We start from the raw sequence: 24,787 nt of genomic DNA, 5'->3' as shown, positions 1-24,787 counted from the left end.
CCTTGTTTTGGCGTTTGTGTTTATTACGCCGTGGCTTCCCATTGCCATCCCTTATTTCGGATGTGCTGGGGTCGCTGGTGCCTTTACGGGCTAACGAGCTATCTTCACCCGTGCAAAAGCGGGTCATAAGGCTTGTTAAGGCTGCCATTGTCCTTGGCTTTTCTTGGCCGAGGTGTCTGGCGAGCCATTCATCACAGGTGCTGTGTTTGAATGCCGCTAAGGCTTCGGCGTCTGGACAGTTGACAATTTGATTCTTTTTAGTGAGGAATTTGTTCCAAAGCTTGCGGGCGGACTCTCCGGGTTGTTGGATTATGTGACTTAGAGCATCTCCAACGGCCGCCGAACGCGCCGCACGCAAAAAATGGCTTTAGCGCGCGCCCATCGCCTGGTTTGGCGCAACGCCAGCTCTAGTCGCCGCGCTAAAATGCAGCGCGCGCGCGCCGCTCTAGCAGCCGCACAAAAATTGCAGTGCGCGCGCTCATTCTACAAACTAGGATGTATACATTGGAAGCATAGAAACTAGATATATTTTAAACGATACAAAGGTATTTTACATCGGAAACATAGATTGCATAAAATAAAAATGACAAACAATAAAAAACTAAATAGATAGCATAAAAACCTACTCTAAGTCGCTATCATCATCATCACCATTATCATCCTCGGCGGTGTCGTCCGAGGTTGATAGCCATATGTCCAACCAACGATCATTGTTCTCCGTGAAGAATGACCTCCCACCTGCTGCAACGAGATCAGTCTGCGCGTTTGCCAACGCCTTCCACCGACGCCTGTCCAACCGCGCCTCGCGGCGCCTTCGCGTGTCCTCCCGCGACGCCTTGCCCAGTAGACTTGCTCGTAGGCGACATCCTCCGGGTGGCGCCGGCGCCACTCCGCCATGACCCGCTCGTCCTCCTGGGCGATGAGGAGGCGGCGCTGCCGCTCGGCGTGCTCCGCACGGTCTTGTGGCGTGTTCAGACGAGGCAGCGGGGCGATGTCGAGCGCCTGCTGGAGCGTGTACACATCTTGGAAGTTCATCTGGCCGCGCGGCCGGCCCAGGCGCCACGCCGCCATGTCATACGCGCGGGCGGCCTCACGCGCCGTCCTGTACGTGCCGAGGCCGAGCCGGAGATCGCCGGAGCGTATCTCCGCGTAGTAGCCGCCGTTGGGGTGCAGGCGGACGCCGCGGTAGCCGGACGGTCCTCGGCGGCGCGGCGGCATGGTGGGGCGCTGGGGCGGTGGAGGCGCGTCGGTGGCGGGGCGCTGGAGCGGCGCGTGGCAGAGAGGGAGAGGAAGAAGAGAAGAGGAGGCGTGGAGAGGCGCGTGGCGTGCGCCGCACTTTATAGGCGCGCCGGAAGCGGTGCGCAAAAAATGAGGCGCGGGCTGGCCCCATTTCGCGCGCGTGCGCAAACTGTTCCCGCGCGCGTGATTATCCCGCCACTGCTGGAGCGCTGCAAAACGCCCCGCGCACGCTAAAAGCTGCGTTTACCGCGCGCGCGTCGTTTCGCGCGACCGTTGGAGATGCTCTTAGATCGTCTGCATTCGGAGGCCGGACATAAGTCCCTTGAAAGTTGGCCCTGAAAGCGTCCTCGAGTTCCTCCCAACTCCCGATTGAATTTTCGGGGAGGCTTTTCAACCAGTGTCGAGCTGGTCCCTTCAACTTGAGGGGAAGGTATTTGATGGCGTGGAGGTCGTCCCCACGAGCCATGTGGATATGCAGGATAAAATCCTCGATCCAGACCCCTGGGTCTGTCATTCCGTCGTATGCCTCTATGTTCACAGGTTTAAAGTCTTGTGGGAATTCATGGTCCAGTACTTCTTCGGTGAAGCACAATGGGTGTGCAGCCCCTCTATATTTGGGCGCGTTGTGGCATGTAGTCGGCTGTTGTTGTGTCCGGTGCTTATCCCGAACTGGTATTTGGCTTGTATTAGCGTTTGGGTGACCATAGTCCCTCGCCGGGGTGTGTCATTTAGATCTATAGATGGACCTGGCTACACCGGCCTTCTTATCCAGCTTCTCACGTAGATCGCGCATGGTGTCAGGAGCCGCTCTGTTGTGGTTGTGTAGCGGCACGTCTGGTCTCCTGGTCGTATTATTCTTTGGTGGAACGGCCTCATCGTCGAATTCTGGCAGTAGCTTGCATTTTGGATAGCTTTTTGTATGGAGATCGTCGCCATATCTTTCTTCAGTGTCTAGCACTTTATTCCATCTGTGACGGAGCTTTTCCTGTGCGGCTTTAAGTCGTTGTTTCTGCTTCTTTAGACTTCTTGCTGTGGCCATAAGCTTTCGGTGGAGGTTGTCTCATTCCACTCGTTCGTCCAGGATGATGAATGCATCGTCGTCCGGACTGTGTTCCTGTTCTGGGGCGGTTTCATGAGCTCGTCCCTCCAGATCATTGTGATCAGATATTTCCTCCAAACTTGGTTTGGCATGACCTGGCTCGTCCTGATCCATCGCTTGGTCCGTGTGGTCATTACTGCCTTCTGGTATGTCGACCCTTCTTGCGCTCTTGTCGCTGTATTTACTGTTGCGCTGCTTCGTCTGCGCCGCCGTTTTGGCTTTTGTCTGGGTGTTTTATCTTCCGGATTATCGCTGTCGTCCTTCTTGGGCGTATCCACCATGTATATATCATGTGACAAGGTAGTAGTCCCGCGCCCCAGAGATTCTGGAGCTTCTCCTGCATCGTCATCCATACCGTCGATGTCTTCGGAGTCGAAGTCAAGAACGTCGGTTAAATCATCGATCGTAGCAATGAAGTGGGTGGTGGGTGGGCAACGAATTCCTTCGTCACTTGCTTCCCACTCAGGCCGGACATAGTTTGACCCAGAGCCTCCTGACAAAGAGAGAGACTTTAATGAGTTTAGCATATCGCCAAAGGGCGAGTGCTAGAAGATGTCCACAACGGTAAACTCCATTACCGGAGTCCAACCTGGTTCGACTGGCTCGAGGGTATGCGGACCGGGACCAACAACCGGATACGAGTCCGGGGGCCCGAGGTTACAGGCCTCAATAGAGGTGAGACCTATTTTCGGCTCCACCGCCGATGAGTATGCAGCCCGTGGGGCAGGGTCCACCCCTCCGTCCTTAGGCAACACAACCTGTTCCGGATTTAGATCTGGGGCTATTGTAGGGATGGTATCCCGAGCATTGTCCGACAGCAGGTCTAGGCCGTGCTCGTCGTGACTGTCCGGCGCTCCTGGCACAGGGCCGAATCCGTCGAAGATCAAGTCTCCACGAATATCCGCCATGTAGTTCAAGTTTCCGAACCTAATCTGGTGGCCAGGGGCGTAGCTGTCGATCTGCTCTAGATGGCCAAGCGAATTGGCCCGCAGTGCGAAGCCGCCGAACACAAAGATCTGTCTGGGGAGAAAAGTCTCATCCTGGACCGTGTTGTTGACGATTGAAGACGCCATCAAGCCTCAAAGCGACGACAAAGAGGAACTCTCAATGAAAGCACCAAAGTCGGTGTCAAAACCGGCGGATCTCGGGTAGGGTCCCGATCTGTGTGTCTTAGGCTGATGGTAACAGGAAGCAAGGGACACAATGTTTACCCAGGTTCGGGCCCTCTCGATGGAGGTAAAACCCTACTTCCTGCTTGATTAATATTGAAGATATGAGTAGTACAAGAGTAGATCTACCACGAGATCATAGATGCTAAACCCTAAGAGCTAGCCTATGATGGTATGATTGTAATTGAGATCGGTCTTCTAAGGACCATCCTCTCCGGTTTATATAGACAGCGGAGAGGGTTAGGGTTTACATGGAGTCGGTTACAAGGAAGGAAATATAATATCCGGATCGCCAAGCTTGTCTTCCACGCAAAGGAGAGTCCCATCCGGACACGGGCCGAAGTCTTGAGTCTTGTATCTTCTCGCTTCAATAATCCGGACGACGTATATAGTCCGGCTGTCCGGATACCCCCTAATCCAGGACTCCCTCAATGATTCTTGTTGATTTAGGAGGAATTTTACCATGTAACTAGCGCCATTGGAAAGGTTATCTTCTCAGCTATCCGTGCATATATAAAACGTCCAAAACCGAGCCCGTATGATACCTGGACAACCGTTTTAGTGCAGACTGTTCCAGGACTCCGAAACAGATTCGAAGTCAACTTTGTTTGGGCCTCCACCCTGACTTGGACGCCCTTGCTGGTCCTCTCCACGCCCAAGCCCCTCTACAAGTATCTCCTGGTGCTCTCCATGGTTCCTAATCATAATATAATCATTAGGTAGCATTCTATTCTCAGGAACATATAAAGAAGTGCTTACGAATGAGCTCACCTCTAAATACAATTTTCGTGCTCGAGCTCTAGTGACCGGTCCTTGTATATCTAGCGGAGTTTTGTGTGTATCCGAAAGAGTGATGTACTCATCACTCCCGGTGGGGAGCATCATGGAATTGGCGATGGAGATGTGTTGGTGATGACGAAGATCGAAGATCCCCCTCTTGGGAGCCCCAAACGGACTCTAGATCTGCCCTCCCGAGGAAGAACAGGGCTTGGCGGCGGCTCCGTCTCGTGAAACACGATAATTTTTTCTCCCTGATTTTTTCTGGAAGTATGGGATTTTATAGCGTCGATTTGAGGTTCAGCGGGGCCACCAGGTGGGCAGCACCCACCAGGGCTCACCTGGAGGGGCTGGCGCGCCCTGGTGGGTTGTGCCCACCTAGGTGCCCCCCTCAGGTCCTTCCTGGTTCTAGAAATTCTCTTATTTGATATAAAAAATCCTCGCAAAGTTTTGTCCCATTCTGAGAACTTTTATTTCTGCACAACAATAACACCATGGTAGTTCTGCTAAAAACAGCGTCAGTCTGGGGTTAGTTTCATTCAAATCATGCAAATTAGAGTCCAAAACAAGAGGAAAAGCATTAGGAAAAGTAGATAAGTTGGAGACGTATCAACTCCCCCAAGCTTAAACCTTTGCTTGTCCTCAAGCAATTCAGTTGATAAACTGAAAGTGAAAAAGAAATAAAATTACGAACTCTTTTGCTCTTGTTTCATAAATAAGCTTAAACAGCACCCAGGTTTTTAGCAAAGATTATAACTAACCATGTCGGCAATAACTCCTAAAAATTATATTAACTCATATCAATGACATAAACAACTAGAGAGCAACAATAAGATATCTCAAATAGCAACACGTTGTCAAAACAACCATGATACAATATGACAATAATGGTATCTCGCTAGCCCTTTCTGAGACCGCAAAACATAAATGCACAGCACCCCCAAAGTTCAAGCAGCGACTAAACATTGTAATTCATGGTAGAAAAGATCCAGTCATGATGCACCCAATATTAGCTATACACAATGCATCAGCATGACAACAGTGCTCTCAGGTTCTGGCGCTTATTTGAGAAGGTGATGACACAACATAAAAGTAAATGGATAGTCCATTCGTAGAGGGAAGAAGTGATTTGTAGAGGTGCCAGAGCTCATGTTTTTAAAACAGAGGTAAATGATATTTTGAGACATGCACCCTTATTATTCACTTCACGACCATCAGTTATCAATATATTCCATGCTAGGCATGCTAGTGGCGGTTCCCAAGCGGAAAAATGTAAATGTTATGACTCCGTTGGGAGTTTTTGTTTGATTATTTGTAAGCTCTTTTCTTTTTGCAGTTTGGGAATGGGCATCCCTATTACCGCCCTTTTCTCAAGCGATGGCGAGTGAATAAACACTCGACCTGAGAATAACCCGCTTAGCATGGAAGATACCGACTACCTCCTGTCATTCCATGAACGATCCAGACACACAAAAGGGATATTTATTTGAAGTTTTTAGAGGTGGCACATGCAAATTTACTTAGGACGATAGGGTAATACCACAATAGGTAGGTATGGTGGACTCATCTGGAATAACTTGGGTTTCAGGTTTTTGATGTATGATAACCCACAAGTGTAGGGGATCGCAACAGCTTTCGAGGGTAGAGTATTCAACCCAAATTTATTGATTCGACACAAGGGGAGCCAAAGAATACTCTTAAGTATTAGTAGTTGAGTTGTCAATTCAACCACACCTGGATAACTTAGTATCTGCATCAAAGTATTTAGTAGCAAAGTAGTATGATAGTAATGGTAAGAGTGGCAAAAGTAAAGGTAGCGGTTTTGTAGTAATTGTAACAGTAGTAACGGAAAAGTAAATAAGCAAAGCACAATATGTGAAAAGCTCGTAGGCATTGGATCAGTGATGGATAATTATGTCAGATGCGATTCCTCATGTAATAGCTATAACATAGGGTGACACAGAACTAGCTCCAGTTCATCAATGTAATGTAGGCATGTATTCCGAATATAGTCATACGTGCTTATGGAAAAGAACTTGCATGACATCTTTTGTCCTACCCTCCCGTGGCAGCGGGGTCCTAGTGGAAACTAAGGGATATTAAGGCCTCCTTTTAATAGAGAACCAGAACAAAGCATTAGCACATAGTGAATACATGAACTCCTCAAACTATGGTCATCACCGAGAAGTATCCCGATTATTGTCACTTCGGGGTTGTCGGATCATAACACACAATAGGTGACTATAGACTTGCAAGATAGGATCAAGAACTCACATATATTCATGAAAACATAATAGGTTCAGATCTGAAATCATGGCATTCGGGCCCTAGTGCCAAGCATTAAGCATAGCAAAGTCATAGAAACATCAATCTCAGAACATAGTGGATACTAGGGATCAAACCCTAACAAAACTAACTTGATTATATGGTAAATCTCATCCAACCCATCACCATCCAACAAACCTACGATGGAATTACTCACGCACGGCGGTGAGCATCATGAAATTGGTGATGACGACGGCGATGAATCCCCCTCTTCGGAGCCCCGAACGGACTCCAGATCAGCCCTCCCGGGAGAGAATAGGGCTTGGCGGCGGCTCCGTATCGTAAAATGCGATGAAACTTTCTCTCTTATTTTTCTCTCCGTGAAACGGAATATATAGAGTTGGAGTTGAGGTCGGCGGAGCATCAGGGGGCCCATGAGACAGGGGGCGCGCCTAGGGGGGAGGGCGCGCCCCCACCCTCATGGACAGGGTGTGGGCCCCCTGGCCTTGATTCTTTCGCCAGTATTTTTTATATTTTCCAAAAGTTATCTCCGTGGATTTTCAGGTCATTCCGAGAACTTTTGTTTTCTGGACAATAAATAACACCATGGTAGTTCTACTGAAAACTGCGTTAGTTCGGGTTAGTTTCATTCAAATCATGCAAGTTAGAGTCCAAAACAAGGGCAAAAGTGTTTGGAAAAGTAGATACGTTGGAGATGTATCAACTCCCCCAAGCTTAAACCTTTGCTTGTCCTCAAGCAATTCAGTTGATAAACTGAAAGTGATAAAGAAAAACTTTTACAAACTCTATTTGCTCTTGTTGTTGTAAATATGTAAAGCCAGCATTCAAGTTTTCAGCAAAGATTATGAACTAACCATATTCACAATAACACTTAGGTCTCACATTTACTCATATCAATGGCATAATCAGCTAGTGAGCAATAATAATAAAACTTGGATGACAACACTTTCTCAAAACAATCATAATATGATATAACAAGATGGTATCTTGCTAGCCCTTTCTGAGACCGCAAAACATAAATGCAGAGCACCTTTAAAGATCAAGGACTGACTAAACATTGTAATTCATGGTAAAAGAGATCCAGTCAAGTCATACTCAATATAAACTAATAGTAATGAATGCAAATGACAGTGTGCTCTCCAGCGGGTGCTTTTTAATAAGAGGGATGATGACTCAACATAAAAGTAAATAGATAGGCCCTTCATAGAGGGAAGCAGGGATTTGTAGAGGTGCCAGAGCTCGATTTTAAAATAGAGATGAATAACATTTTGAGCGGCATACTTTCACTGTCAATGCAACAACTATGAGATGGCGATATCTTCCATGCTACATACATTATAGGCGGTTCCCAAACAGAATGGTAAAAGTTTATACTCCCCCACCACCAACAAGCATCAATCCATGGCTTGCTCAAAACAACGAGTGCCTCCAACTAACAGCAGCCCCGGGGGAGTTTTGTTTAATTATTTTGATTTGCTTTGATCTTTTTCTCGTGAATGAGGAGCGGAGTCCACTCCTGTTGAGAATAACCCACCTAGCATGGAAGATACAGACAACCCTAGTTGAAACATGAGCTGCTCGAGCATACAAAACAGAATTTTATTTGAAGGTTTGGAGTTTGGCACATACAAATTTACTTGGAACAGCAGGTAGATACCGCATATAGAAAGGTATGGTGGACTCATATGAAACAACTTTGGGGTTTATGGAGTTTGGATGCACAAGCAGTATTCCCACTTAGTACAGGTGAGGGCTAGCAAAAGACTGCGAAGCAACCAACCGAGAGAGCGACAACAGTCATGAACATGCATTAAAATTAATTTACACCAAGTACAAGCATGAGTAGGATATAATCTACCATGAACATAAATATCGTGAAGGCTATATTGATTTGTTTCAACTACATGCATGAACATGTGCCAAGTCGAGTCACTCAATTCATTCAAAGGAGGATACCATCACATCATGCCACATCGTAATCATTTTAATAGCATGTTGGCACGCAAGGTAAACCATTATAACTCATAGCTAATTAAGCATGGCACAAGCAACTATAATCTCTAAATGTCATTGCAAACATGTTTACTTCATAATAAGCTGAATCAGGAACGATGAACTCATCATATTTACAAAAACAAGAGAGGTCGAGTTCATACCAGCTTCTCTCATCTCAATTAGTCCATCATATATGATCATTATTGCCTTTCACTTGCACGACCGAACGGTGTGTATAATAATAATAGTGCACGTGCATTAGACTAAGCTGGAATCTGCAAGCATTCAACTCAAGAGAGAAGACTAGTAATATGGGCTCTAAGTTAAATCAACAATCATGCATATGAGAGCCACTAATCATTTTCAATATGGTCTTCTACTGTCGACCCCCAGAGAAAAGAAAAGAAATAAAACTATTTACACGGGAAAGCTCCCAACAAGTAAAAGAAGAACGAGAAATATTTTTGGGTTTTCATTTTAATTACTACTACAGGCATGGAAAGTAAACTAACTAATTTTTTTTTATTTTTATTTAAATTTATCAAACACACAAGAAGAAAGCTAGAAAAAGAAATTAAACTAGCATGGATAATACAATGAAAGAGTATGAACACCGACAACTGGAATAGTGTGTGAACATGAATGTAAAGTTGGTGAGAAATAAATACTCCTCCAAGATTAGGCTTTTGGCCTAAGTTGGTCTAATGCCAAGGATAGCCTGGTTGATATCCGAAGTTATAACTGGGGCCGTACTGAGATGCAGCAGCCAATGCATCCTGAGCTGCGGCATGTTGGCGAGCTGCCTCCGCTCTCCCCTCATGTTCGGCTGCCTCCTCCCTGATAACAACATATCTTCATTTTGCCTGGTAATCAAAAAGGGAAGGAGCAGGGAGAGTAACATGGACAAAGCTACGTCTATCAAAGATTAGTCGATACTGGAGGAATTGTTCATTCCTCAAAAGAAAATGATGTTTGACCATCGCGTCATAATCTAAATAAGCAGGAAGCAACTCCATATCCTCCTCTCGTGGGGCTATACCAAGATAATTAGCAACACGGGTAGCATAAATCCCTCCAAATAAATCTCCGGATATACCATTATTATGCAACCTATGTGCAACTATTGACCCCAAGTTATAATCTTTATTACCTAACACAGCACTCTTGAGGACACAAAGATCAGGGACACACATGTGAGATGCTTCATCTTTACCGTTAATGCATCTACCGATGAAGAGATCAAACTAATGTATAGCAGGAAAATGAATGCTCCCTATGGTAGCTTGTGCTATATCACTAGATTCTCCCATAGTAATACTAGAAAGAAAGTCTTTATATTCAGATCTGTGGGGTTCATGAACATTGCCCCACTATGGGAGTTTGCAAGCAGTTGTAAAATCTTCTAAGTCCATGGTATAAGATTTATCATAAATATCAAACATGACACTCTAAGAATTACGTGAAGATTTATATTTAAACCTTCGTACTAATGAATCAGTCAATTGATAGTACTGAGGACACTTATCTTGTAAGAAGTCCTCAAGATCGGCATTACGCACATATGCGTCAAATTCATCCTTGATGCCTGCATTGACCATAAACTCGTCTGATGGCCACTCACAAGCTCGCACTTCGGCATCCCTTGGTGGTTCATCGTCTTGCTCACGCATAGCACGCCTGGGTCCTCTCTTTGTTGAGGAACCACCTTGGTATATTCTCCTAGACATATTTCTTTTTCTGAAAAATTTCTGAAATTTTTAGTAACTGCAAAATAAAAGTGAATAAAACTAAACAAGATTTGTAGCAACTACTCCTACAAGTGCCTAGAGCCTATATCATGCATTAGAATTACTTGGGACCTCATAAATTTGACATGCAAGCTCAAGAACAGGGTCACCAATGCAGCAAAAAATTTCAAAGAATAAAGCACTAGAAAAAAACTAATTGGACCAATGGAGGGGTCACATACCAAGCAACAATCTCCCAAAGCAGTTTTGTGAATGGAGCTTTGAGCAAGGAGATTGAAAATCGCAACAAAATGAGCTAGAACTCGTGCTTGAGTGGGATGGGGATTTTTTTGGGAAGAAGATGGAGTGCGTGGGTGCAGGAATAAGTGGAGGGGGCCACTGTGGGCCCACGAGATAGGGGGGCATGCCCAGGGGGTGTGGGCGTGCCCTCCACCCTCGTGGTCTGGTGCTTGCCCCCCTGTAGTGTTTTTAGTGCCTAAAATCTTCAAATATTCCATAAAAATCATACTAAATTTGCAGGGCATTTGGAGCACTTTTATTTTCGGGATATTTTTTTGCACGGATAATTCAGAAAACAGACATATAATACTATTTTTGCTTTATTTATTCTAAATAACAGAAAGTAAAAAGAGGGTACAGAAGGTTGTGCCTTCTAGTTTCATCCATCTCATGATCATCAAAATGAATCCACTAACAAGGTTGATCAAGTCTTGTTAACAAACTCATTCCGAATAACATGGAACAAGAGAAATTTCGAATAACACTAGGTTACCTCAACGGGGATATGAACATCCCCAACAATAAGAATATCATTCTTTTTCTTGATAGTAGGAAGAGGAAATTCAAAACCTCCAATAATGATAGTTGGAACTTTTCCAATAGAATTGATGCTATGAACTTGAGATTGTTTCCTCAGAAAGTGTACCGTATGCTCATTACCATTAACATGAAAAGTGACATTGCCTTTGTTGCAATCAATAACAGCCCTTGCAATATTCAAAAAGGGTCTACCAAGGATAATCGACATACTATCGTCCTCGGGAATATCAAGAATAACAAAGTCCATTAAGATAGTGACATTTGCAACCACAACAGGCACATCCTCACAAATACCGACATTATAAAAATTGATTTATCGGCCATTTGCAAAGATATTTCAGTAGGTGTCAACTTATTCAATTCAAGTCTATGATATAAAGAGAGATGCATAACACTAACACCGGCTCCAAGATCACATAAAGCAGTTTTAACATAATTTATTTTAATGGAGCATGGTATAGTTGGTACCCCTGGATCTCCAAGTTTCTTTGGTATTCCACCTTTAAAAGTATAGTTAGCGAGCATGGTGGAAATTTCAGCTTCCGGTATCTTTCTTTTATTTGTAATGATGTCCTTCATGTACTTAGCATAAGGATTTACTTTAAGCATATCAGTTAAGCGCATACATAAGAAGATAGGTCTAATCATTTCAGCAAAGCGCTCAAAATCCTCATCATCCTTTGTCTTGGATGATTTAGGAGGAAAGGGTATGGGTTTCTGAACCCATGGTTCTCTTTCTCTACCATGCTTCCTATCAACAAAATCTCTCTTATCATAACGTTGATTCTTTGATTGTGGGTTACCAAGATCAACAACAGGTTCAATCTCTACATCATTATTATTGCTAGGTTGAGCATCAACATGAACATTACGATTAACATTATCACTAGGTTCATGTTCATCACCTGATTGTGTTTCGGCATTAGAAATAGAAATATCATTGGGATTCTCAGGCATGTCTACAAAAGGTTCACTAGAAGCATGCAAAGTCCTATCGTTTTTCTTTTTCTTCTTTTTGAAAGAACTAGGTGCCTCTAAATTATTTCTCTGAGAATCCTGCTCGATTCTGGGTGGCCTTCAGGATACAAAGGTTCCTGAGTCATTCTACCAGTTCTAGTAGCCACTCTAACAACAAAGTCATATTTATTATTTAATTCATCGAGCAAATCACTTTGAGCTTTAAGTACTTGCTCAGCTTGAGTGGTAACCATAGAATCATATTTGCTAATGAGTTTAAGTTCACCTTTAACTCTAGCCATATAATCACTCAAGCATCCTCTTTCGAAAGCATTATTCTTTGATTCTCTACCAACATAAGCATTAAAACTTTCTTGTCTAGCCATAAAGTCAACGAATTCATCTAAGCATGGGCTATGAAATTTAGTAGACGGGATTTCAACTTTATCATATCTATAGAGAGAATTTACCTTTACTACCTATGTCAGGTTATCAAGACAATGTGTTTCTTCGACAGGCGGTATATTAAGACCATGTATTTCTTTAATAGGAGGTAAATTATTAACATCTTCAGCTTTAATACCTTTTTCTTTCATTGATTTCTTTTCCTCTTGCATATCTTCAGGACGTAGAAATAGAACACCTCTCTTCATCGGAGTTGGTTTAGGTATAGGCTCAGGAGTTGGCTCAATTGGCTCAGGAATTGCCTCAGGAATTGGCTTGGGAAGAGTCCAATTATTTTCATTAGTCAACATATTATTGAATAGTAATTCAGCTTGGTCGACTGTTCTTTCCCTGAAAACACAACCAGCACAACTATCCAAGTAGTCCTTGGAAGCATCGGTTAGTCCATTATAAAGTATCAAGTATTTCATTTTTCTTAAGAGGATGATCAGGCAAAGCATTAAGTAATCGGAGAAGCCTCCCCCAAGCTTGTGGGAGACTCTCTTCTTCGATTTGCACAAAATTATATATTTCCTGTAAGGCAGCTTGTTTCTTATGAGCAGGGAAATATTTAGCAGAGAAGTAATAAATGATATCCTGGGGACTACGCAGACAACCAGGATCAAGAGAATTAAACCAAGTCTTAGCATCACCCTTTAATGAGAACGGAAATATCTTAAGGATATAATAATAGCGAGACTTCTCATCATTAGTAAATAGGGTGGCTATATCACTTAACTTGGTAAGATGTGCCACAACAGTTTCAGATTCATAGCCATAAAAAGGATTAGATTCAACCAAAGTAATTATTTCAGGATCAACAGAGAATTCATAGTCCTTATTAGTAACACAGATAGGTGAATTAGCAAAAGCGGGGCCAGGTTTCATTCTAGCATTAAGAGATTGCTGCTTCCATTTAGCTAATAACTTCTTAAGATCATATCTATCTTTGCAAGCAAAGATTTCCCTAGCAACTTCTTCATTCATAACATAACCCTTAGGAACAATAGGCAATTCATAATCAGGGGGAGAGATTTCATCATCACTATCATCAATAATAGCATCTTCAATAATTTCGTTCTCTCTAACCCTAGCAAGTTGTTCATCGAGAAATTCACCTAACGGCAAAGTAGTATCACGCACAAAAGTAGTTTCATCATAAGTATCATGCATAGTAGAAGTGGCATCATCAATAACATGCGACATATCAGAATTCATAGCAGTAGAAAGTTTAGCTGTCGCAAGCTTACTCAAAATGGAAGGAGAATCTAGTGCAGAGCTAGATGGCAGTTCCTTACCTCCCCTCATAGTTGAGGGAAAATCTTGGTTCTTTCGTCTTTCAAGTTCCTCATAGTGATCAATAGATATAAATCCCAAGTGACTCAAAGAATAGAGCTATGCTCCCCATCAACGGCGCCAGAAATTAGTCTTTATAACCCACAAGTGTAGGGGATCACAACAACTTTCGAGGGTAGAGTATTCAACCCAAATTTATTGATTTGACACAAGGGGAGCCAAAGAATATTCTTAAGTATTAGCAGTTGAGTTGTCAATTCAACCACACCTGGATAACTTAGTATCCACAACAAAGTATTTAGTAGCAAAGTAGTATGATAATAATTGCAACAGTAGCAAAAGTAAAGGTAGCGGTTTTGTAGTAATTGTAACAATAGCAACGGAAAAGTAAATAAGCAAAGCACAATATGTGAAAAGCTCGTAGGCATTGGATCAGTGATGGATAATTATGTCGGATGCGATTCCTCATGTAATAGCTATAACATAGGGTGACTGATACGTCTCCGTCATATCTACAATTTTTGATTGTTCTATGCCAATATTATTCAACTTTCATATACTTTTGGCAAATTTTTATATTATTTTTGGGAGTAACATATTGATCCAGTGCCCAGTGCCAGTTCCTGTCTGTTGCATGTTTTATGTTTCACAGAAACCCCATATCAAACGGAGTCCAAACGGGATAAAAACGGATGGAGAATTATTTTGCAATATTTGTGATTTTTGGGAAGTAAAATCAACACGAGACGGTGCCCGAGGTGGCCACGACACAGGGGCCCATGCCCACTCCAGGTGGGCGCGCCCCCCGCCCTCCTGGGCCCCTCGTAGGGCGGTTGATGCCCTTCTTTGGCCGCAAGAAAGCTAATTTTTGGGAAAAGATCTGGGCGAAGGTTTCAATTCAATCGGAGTTACGGATCTCCGGATATAAAAGAAACGGTGCCAGGGCAGAATCCCAGAACGCAGAAACAGAGAGAGGCAAAGAGACAGATCCAATCTCGGAGGGGCTCTCGCCCCTCCCACACCATGGGAGCCAAGGACCAGAGGGGAAACCCTTCTCCCATCTAGGGAGGAGGTCAAGAAAGAAGAAGAAGAAGGGGGGCCCTCTCCCCCTTGCTTCCGGTGGCGCCGGAACGCCACTGGGGGCCATCATCATCACCACGATCTTCACCAACAACTTCACCGCCTTCATCACCAACTCTTCCCCCCTCTATGAAGCGGTGTAACCCCTCTCTTACCCGCTGTAATCTCTACTTAAACATGGTGCTCTACACTATATATTATTTCCCAATGATGTATGGCTATCTTATGATGTTTGAGTAGATCCATTTTGTCCTATGGGTTAAGTGATGACCGTTATTGGTTTGAGTTGCATGTTTTATTATTGGTGTTGTCCTATGGTGCTCTCCGTGTCGCGCAAGCGTGAGGGATCCCTGTTGTAGGGTTTGCAATATGTTCATGATTTGCTTATGGTGGGTGGCGTGAGTGAACAGAAGCACAAACCCGAGTAAGTAGGTTGTTTGCGTATGGGATAAAGGGGACTTGATACTTTAATGCTATGGTTGGGTTTTACCTCAATGATCTTTAGTAGTTGCGGATGCTTGCTTGAGTTCCAATCATAAGTGCATATGATCCAAGAAGAGAAAGTATGTTAGCTTATGCCTCTCCCTCAAATAAAATTGCAATAGTGATTACCGGTCTAGTTATCGATTGCCTTGGACAAATAACTTTCTCGTAATAAAAAGCTCTCTACTAATACTTACTTTATTGCATCTTTATCTAAACAGCCCCTAGTTTATATTTACGTGCTCTTTATTATCTGCAAACCTATCCTATCACACCTACAAAGTACTTCTACTTTCATACTTGTTCTAGGTAAAGCGAACGTCAAGTGTGCGTAGAGTCGTATTAGTGGCAGATAGGACTTGAGAGAATATTTGTTCTACCTTTAGCTCCTCGTTGGGTTCGACACTCTTACTTATCGAAAGAGGCTACAATTATCCCGTATACTTGTGGGTTATCAGTGACACAGAACTAGCTCCAGTTCATCAATGTAATGTAGGCATGTATTCCGAATATAGTCATACGTGCTTATGGAAAAGTACTTGCATGACATCTTTTGTCCTACCCTCCCGTGGCAGCGGGGTCCTAGTGGAAACTAAGGGATATTAAGGCCTCCTTTTAATAGAGAACTGGAACAAAGCATTAGCACATAGTGAATACATGAACTCCTCAAACTATGGTCATCACCGAGAAGTATCCCGATTATTGTCACATCGAGGTTGTCGGATCATAACACATAATAGGTGACTATAGACATGCAAGATAGGATCAAGAACTCACATATATTCATGAAAACATAATAGGTTCAGATGTGAAATCATGGCACTCGTGTGACGCCCCTGATTCAATCGTACACTAATCATACATGCAAACGTGTACGATCAAGATCAGGGACTCATGGGATGATATCACAACACAACTCTAAAAAAAAATAAGTCATACAAGCATCATAATACAAGCCAGGGGCCTCGAGGGCTCGAATACAAGTACTCAATCATAGACGAGTATGCGGAAGCAACAATGTCTAAGTACAGACATAAGTTAAACAAGTTGCCATAAGATGGCTAGCACAAACTGGGATACAGATCGAAAGAGGCGCATGCCTCCTGCCTGTGATCCTCCTAAACTACTCCTGGTCATCGTGAGCGGCCTGCACGTAGTAGTAGGCACCTCCGGTGTAGTAGGAGTCATCGTCGACGGTGGCGTCTGGCTCCTGGGCTCCAACGTCTGCTTGCGGCAACCGAGAAGAAGAGGAAAAAGGGGGACAAGAGGAAGCAAAGCAACCGTGAGTACTCATCCAAAGTACCCGCAAGCAAGGATCTACACTACATATGCATGGGTATATGTGTAAAGAGGCAATATCGGTGGACTAAACTGTAGAATGCCAGAATAAGAGGGGGATAGCTAGTCCTATCAAAAACTACGCTTCTGGCAGCCTCCGTCTTGCAGCATGTAGAAGAGAGTAGATCGAAGTCCTCCAAGTAGCATCGCATAGCACAATCCTACCCGGTGATCCTTCCCTCATCGCCCTGTGGAAAAGCGATCATCGGGTTTGAAAGGATCGATATAGTTGACTAGAGGGGGGGGGGTGAATAGGCAACTAACAAATTTTAAGCTCTTCTTTACCAATTTAAACTTTTCAACAAAATAGGTTGTCTAGATATGCAACTATGTGAGCAACCTATATGATGCAATAACAACTAGCACATAAGCAAGCATGGGATACAACACAAGTAGGCTTGCAAAAGTAAAGGCACGAAATAACCTAGAGTGGAACCGGTGGAGACGAGGATGTGTTACCGAAGTTCCTTCCTTTTAAGGGGAAGTACGTCTCCGTTAGAGCGGTGTGGAGGCACAATGCTCCCCAAGAAGCCACTAGGGCCACCGTATTCTCCTCACGCCCTCACACAATGCGAGATGCCGTGAATCCACTATTGGTGCCCTTGGAGGCGGTGACCGAACCTTTACAAACAAGGTTGGGGCAATCTCCACAACTTAATTGGAGGCTCCCAACGACACCACGAAGCTTCACCACAATGGACTATGGCTCCGAGGTGACCTCAACCGTCTAGGTTGCTCAAACACCCAAGAGTAACAAGATCCGCTAGGGATTAGTGGGGGGAATCAAATTTCTCTTGGTGGAAGTGTAAGTCGGGGCCTTCTCAACCAATCCCGAGCAAATCAACAAGTTTCATTGACTAGGGAGAGAGATCGGGCGAAAATGGAGCTTGGAGCAACAATGGAGCTTTTGGGGGAAGAGGTAAGTCAACTTTGGGGAAGAAGACACCTTTATATAGTGGGGGAAACAATCCAACCATTACCCCCCCCCCCAAACAGCCACGCACAAAGCGGTACTACCACTTGGGCAGGACGGTACTACCGCTGATAAGCGGTACTACCGCTCCCTCCCAGCGGTACTGCCGCGCTGACGAGGGATGCAGGGTCCTGGCCCCAGAGCGGTACTACCGCGGAAGTATTGGCGGTACTACCGCTTGGAGTGGTACTACCGCCACTACTGCCGCTACTAGTACCGTAAAACCCGACACGAAAAACAACGGTCTCGAGTCGAGGCGGTAGTAGCCCGGAACCACTGCGGTACTACGGCCGAAGACCGCAAGCGGTACTACCGCTTGACGTGCTTCGGCGGTACTACCGCTGAGGACCGTGGTACTACCGCTGGGACAGGACAGGGCAGGCACAGATAGGAAAGATAGCTCCAATGAAGCGGAAAGAAACATCGGGTGTGATAAGGATGTGTACGTGTTGATTCCACCCTAGCCTTACCAAAGCGGATCCCCTCCTGATAGTACGGTGACTCCTACGAAACTAGTCCACCAACAGAGAAACGAAGGAGCTACACCGTCTTGAATAAAACACCGAGGGGAGGTAATCGTCTCATGCCAAAGGATGAATCTCTGAAAGAACTCAACACACACGATTAGTCCGCAAAAGCATTGTCATCAATCACGAAAACATCTTGGGGATAAATATGCCCTTACAATCTCCCCCTTTTTGGTGGATTGATGACAATACGGGATTTGCACAAACAGGAAAGATATAGGACAAGCGCAAAACCCCACCGTCCTAAAATGTAGATGGGCTCCCCCTAGATGTGTGCTATCTAGATAAGTGCTTTGGACTACACGACACACATACCAGGATCAACACTCCCCCTACATTTTAGAGACCAACCACCTAAGCAGGGTATATGAGACCAACATAGACAACAGGATAAGCATGCACCTCATAAGCTAGATAGACATAGATAATGATACTCGAAAGATAAGGTAGCATATGTCTCACACCATATAACTGGAACTTAGGTCTCACTGACACAAACCAAACAAAGCAAACTGCGAGAAAACACAAACACAGAAGATGGAAGACACAAAACACAAATCCCTAAACTCTCTCCCCCTTTGGCATCGAGACACCAAAAAGGAGAGGGAGTGTTGCTACGGCTCCAGGTGATAGTAAGAGAGGGACTCAAATATCAGGTCTCAGCGGGATCGTCTGCGCTGTCGGGAGGTGCTCGGCATCAGAATCGGTCCATGGGCAGTGCTGCTGAATCCACTCCTCCTCCTCAGTAAGCTGGTACTCAGATCCACTGTTAACGGTGGCACCCAACTGACGCATGAGCTCCTTGTGACGACCTCGGGCCTTCTTCTCAGCCACATGAGTCATGTACTGACCGTGAGACTCCATGCAGAACAGCTTCTTCATCTTGAGCTTGAGCTTCTTTGCCCAAGAAGGCTCTGCCGCAGAAGGCACATAGTCATCATCATCCTCAGCCTCCTCCTTGGTCTCCATGGCAGTAGCAGACGAAGGACCTCCAGATTTGGGGACGTGAGTGCCCCAATTGTCCTTCTTCCTCAGACGCTTGCTGTCGTGAGAAACCAACTCTCTAGTCTCTAGCATCACCTTGGGATAGACACGATCCCAGGCCTTCTCAATAAGCAGCATGATGAACGGACCATAAATCGGGCACTTGCGCTTGGAGATAGCAGATAAAAGCTCAGACCACATAACATGAGAGATATCCAGGGACTCTCCGGTGTTTTGTTCCTTCTCACGCTGGCAGAAGAGAAGCATGTCCACGAGATAAGAATGAACCATATCCAGATTCCCGATGCGAGGGAAAAGAGTCTCATGGAAGACACGGTGAAGAATGTCCAGAAAGGCAGGCAACTCATACGTTTCCTTCTTCGTCTCAGGGTTGATCTTCAAAGTGCAGTAGGGCCATAGAGCTTGCTTGTGAGTGGAGGTGGTGTTGCGGTGTGGGCGAAAGCCGACAGGAGACGCAAGCCCTTGATCTTCCACCCCAATCAACTCCATGAACGCCTTCCACTTGACTGAAAGCAACTTGCCATTGGTCATCCAAGTCAGTGTCCTGTCCTCATCAGTCCCGAGATGAACCGTGGCATAGAATTGGGCCACAATATCAGCATCATAATCTTTGTTGAATTGCATGACACCAAGAATGTTCAGTTGAGTGCACATCTGAAGAGCTTCACCAAAGTATTCAGGATCCTTCTCCATATGGTCGGTGTCGATGGAGTGCACGTTAACAAAGAGGTTCTTCTTGGATTTGAGTACATCAAAGAAGATGGCAAACTGAAACCTGTTCCAGAACGGACGGTTGACCAAAGTGGGATCTTGGTCTGCCTCATAGGGGTTGCGGCGATGTCTTGCCCAGAACTCCTTGGCTTGCATTTCTGGCACGATTTTGCCAGATTGCTTCGGCTTGACAGCAGACTTCTTCTTGAGTTGAGGTGGAGGTGGAGCACTTGAGGAACCTCCTGCAGACTCAGTTGTGCGGTAACGCTTTGACGTGGTACGACCGGGGTTGATACACCGAGCCTGATGCTCAGGAAGCTCATCACCTGGAACCACACACAAGAACATGCAAACAACCAGAAAGAACGAGCATAAGCCACCAAACACAACCAAAAAGGATTACTGAGTAGTAAGAGTATGGTGGAACCTGGTAGAGGGCGGTAGTACCACGACCTGTGAGCGGCAGTACCACTCCAAGCGGTAGTACCGCTCTAGAGGGAGCGGTAGTACCGCTCGAGACGGGGAAACAATAGTTTCCTACTGCCGTGGTAAGATCCGGCACTCGTCCTACCAAATTCAAAAATACTTCTACCAACCACCAATCCAAACTGCCTAGATGCCTTCTCCATCCTACTCAAGCCTAGATTTGGCCAAAAATCTAGAGATGCAACCACTATTTCCCCTAAGATGCTAGATTGGAAATCTAGAGAAGAAGAGAGAGGAAACGGGGGCAATAACGGCATCCATGGCAAGAGGACAAGGTGGGGATCATCTCCACCGAAGGAAATGGAGAGGAATGCCCCAGAGAAGGAGATCCGCCGGAGCCCTCCCGCGGCGCCGGTTGCTGGAGAGACGAACAGAGCGAGGGGGGCGAGCAAATGGGTATGGGGGAGAAGAAAACTCCCCCTGCCCCCGATATAACCCCCTGCCCTCGCCTCATAGCAGTAGTACCATGCTAGTGGGCGGTAGTACCGCTTAGAGCGGTAGTACCGTGCACCACCAGCGGTAGTACCGCTCAGCAACCAACATGCCTCTAGACAGACGGCTAAAGCTCAAAAAGAAACAAAAAACACAGCCACGAAGGAGGAAAGACCAACACGGCCACAAACACACTAACAACGGACCAGAAAACACCTCTTCAAGAGAGGGCGGTGGCCGAGGCCACCTATGTTTGAGTCAAGAGATATGGCGTCGCGAAGATTTTAACCTTGGACCCATGACCAAAACTCGTTCTTGAAGCACTAGTACCATAAAAAATGGTTAAAGTGAAAGACTAGATTAATTTATGCATAATGGGGGGAGGGAGAGTTCATTGAGAGAGCTACACTCCCCCTATGTCCATGCCTACATCTAAACTAGACAACAAATTGAGAGAGGTGGGGTGTGCAAGGGTTCAAGTCACATTGCTCGAATCAATGATATTTAGCTCATGCCTTAACTCACGAAATCTTGCTTCATCCAAGGGCTTCGTGAAAATATCTGCAAGGTTATCATGAGTGTTGACATACTTGAGCTCGATCTCCCCTCGCCTAATGTGATCTCGGATAAAATGATACCGAATCTCAATATGCTTTGTCTTGAAGTGTTGCACCGGGTTGAGAGAAATCTTGATGGTACTTTCGTTATCACACCAAAGAGGCACTTTGTCACAAATGACACCGTATTCCTTTAAAGTTTGCCTCATCCATAAGAGTTGTGCACAACAACTACCAGCCGCCACATATTCCGCTTCGGTGGACGAGAGAGACACACAACTTTGCTTCTTGGAAGACCAACTCACCAAAGAGCACCCAAGAAATTGGCACCCTCCGGAGGTGGACTTGCTATCCACTTTGTCTCCTGCCCAATCGGAATCCGTAAATCCTTCAAGCTTGAAATTTTCTCCTCTTGGGTACCATAAGCCAAAGTTTGGGGTATGATCCAAATATCGAAAGATTCACTTGACCGCCACATAGTGACTTTCCTTTGGTGCGGCTTGAAACCGTGCACACATTCCCACACTCAACATGATATCCGGTCTAGATGCACAAAGGTAAAGCAAGGAGCCAATCATGGAGCGATATACCTTTTGATCCACCGCTTTACCATTGGGATCAATGTCAAGTTGGCACTTGGTAGGCATTGGTGTAGTAGCCGGCTTGACATCACTAAGCTTGAATCTTTTTAGCATGTCTTGAGTGTATTTGGCTTGGTTGATGAAGGTACCTTCTCTTCGTTGTTTGATATCAAAACCAAGGAAGAACTTCAACTCTCCCATCGAAGACATCTTGAACTTGGAGGTCATGAGAGCGGCAAATTCCTCATTGAAAGCTTTGTTAGGGGAACCAAAGATAATATCATCAACATATAGTTGGTATACAAACAACTCCACTTTGACCTTCTTAGTAAAAAGAGTGTGATCAATTTGCCCCACCTCAAATCCACGATCTTGTAACAACTTGGTAAGGTGGTCATACCACGCACATGGGGCTTGTTTAAGGCCATAGAGTGCCTTATCGAGTTGATACACATGATCCTGGAAGTAGGGATCCTCGAACCCGGGGGGTTGCTTGACATAGACCAACTCATTAATAGGACCATTAAGAAAAGCACTTTTCACATCCATTTGTTGCAACTTAAAGTTGTGATGGGAAGCATAAGCAATCAACAAATGTATGGATTCAAGACGAGCAACGGGAGCAAAGGTTTCACCGTAGTCGATACCCTCGACTTGGGAGTAGCCTTGTGCTACCAATCTTGCCTTGCTGCGAATGATGTTCCCATGAGCATCTTGCTTGTTCTTGAAAATCCACTTGGTTCCAATGACGTTGTGGTTCCCCGATGGCCTTGGCACCAATCTCCACACCTTGTTGTACTCGAAGTTGTTGAGTTCTTCATGCATGGCATTGAGCCAATCCGAGTCTTCGAGCGCCTCATAGACCTTTTGAGGTTCGACACAAGAGACAAACGCGTGATGTTCACAATAGTTTGCTAATTGTCTACGAGTGCTTACCCCCTTTCTTAGGCTTCCAACCACATTTTCCATGAGATGGCCTTTGGTGGTGAGCTTGGAAGAAATCTTCGCGGCACGACGCTCTAATTCCTCCTCAGATGTGGAGGGAGGAGGGTTAACTTGATTATCTTGAGCACCGTCTTGAGCTTGTTCTTGATCTTGAGCTTGCTCATGATCTTGAACTTGCTCGAGGGGGAGAACTTGACCTTGGGCATCATTTAGAGGTTCACCACCATCTTGAGATTGATCTTGCCCTTGGTCTTGTTCACGAGGTTGAGGGCCTTCACTTTGTTCTTCGGAAGCGTGTGGGTCTTGGGGAGGTGATGGCTCCACTTGAGTGGAGCATTGTCCTTCTCCTTCGGCCACAAGGGGTTCCTCAATGGGTAGAATATGACCAATACCCATTCTTCTTATGGCTTGGGGAGGAATTTCATCACCTACATCACAAGTACCACTTTGCTCCACTTGGGAGCCGTTATTTTCGTCAAACTCCACGTTACACGTCTCCTCAATGAGTCCGGTGGACTTGTTGAGAACATGGTAAGCATGAGAGTTTGTAGCATAACCAACAAATATGCCCTCATAAGCTCTAGCCTCAAATTTAGACAAACGAACACCTTTCTTGAGAATGAAACACTTACACCCGAACACCCGGAAGTACTTGAGATTGGGCTTGTTGCCGGTGAGTATCTCATAAGGAGTCTTGTTCAAGCCTTTGCGTAGATAGAGTCGATTTGATGCATGACATGCGGTGTTGATGTCTTCGGCCCAAAAGTTGTATGGAGACTTGAACTCCGCCATCATGGTCCTTGCCGCATCCATCAACGTCCGGTTCTTCCTCTCCGCAACACCATTTTGTTGAGGGGTATATGGTGCCGCATATTGATGCTTGATCCCCTCATCACTAAGAAACTCATCCAAGGTGTAGTACTTGAACCCAGTGCCGTTGTCACTTCTTATTGTCAAGATCTTTGCATTATGTTGACGTTGAGCTTCATTTTCAAAGTCGATGACGGTTTGTTGAGTCTCACTCTTCCTATTGAAGAAGTATACCCAAGTGTATCTTGAATAATCATCCACAATCACCAAGCAATACTTTCTACCTCCAAGACTATCAAAAGATGGAGGCCCAAAGGGATCCATGTCAAGGAGCTCCAAGGGTCTCTTCGAGTAGATGATGGTCGTGGGAGGGTGAGCCTTCTCATGGAGCTTTCCTTCAACACAAGCACTGCAAGCACAATCTTTGGCAAAACTAACATTTGTTAGTCCACGGACATGGTCCCCTTTGAGAATACTTTGAAAAGATCTCATATTGACGTGGGCTAAACGGTGATGCCAAAGCCATCCCACGTCAACTTTAGCCATTAGGCATGTCGCGGTCTTAGTGGGTCGCTCCGAAAAGTTTATCACATAGAGACCGTTCTCGACATGCCCAACAAAGGCTACTTTAAGAGTATTGCTCCACAAGAGGGCCACGGTATCAATGTCAAAGAAAGTGGCAAAGCCCATGAGTGCAAGTTGACGAACGAAAAGTAAATTGTATGCAAGGGACTCAACAAGCATGACTTTCTTGATCGTTAGATCATGAGAAATGACAACCTTGCCAAGACCCAATACCTTAGAATGTGAAGCATCACCCCACTCGACATTGGTGGGCATAGATGGAATCTTTTGCACGTCCACCACCAAGTCCTTGCTCCCGGTCATATGATTTGTTGCTCCACTATCGAGCAACCATGATCCCCAACCGGAAGCAAACACCTACAAGAGATCAATGTTTGGTTTTAGGTACCCATTTAGTAATGGGTCCTTTGATGTTAGTAACAAGGGTCTTAGGAACCCAAATAGA

The sequence above is a fragment of the Triticum dicoccoides genome, chromosome 1B, assembly GCF_002162155.2.
Source record: "Triticum dicoccoides isolate Atlit2015 ecotype Zavitan chromosome 1B, WEW_v2.0, whole genome shotgun sequence".
Lineage (NCBI taxonomy): Eukaryota > Viridiplantae > Streptophyta > Magnoliopsida > Poales > Poaceae > Triticum > Triticum dicoccoides.
This window is presented reverse-complemented; position numbering follows the sequence as displayed.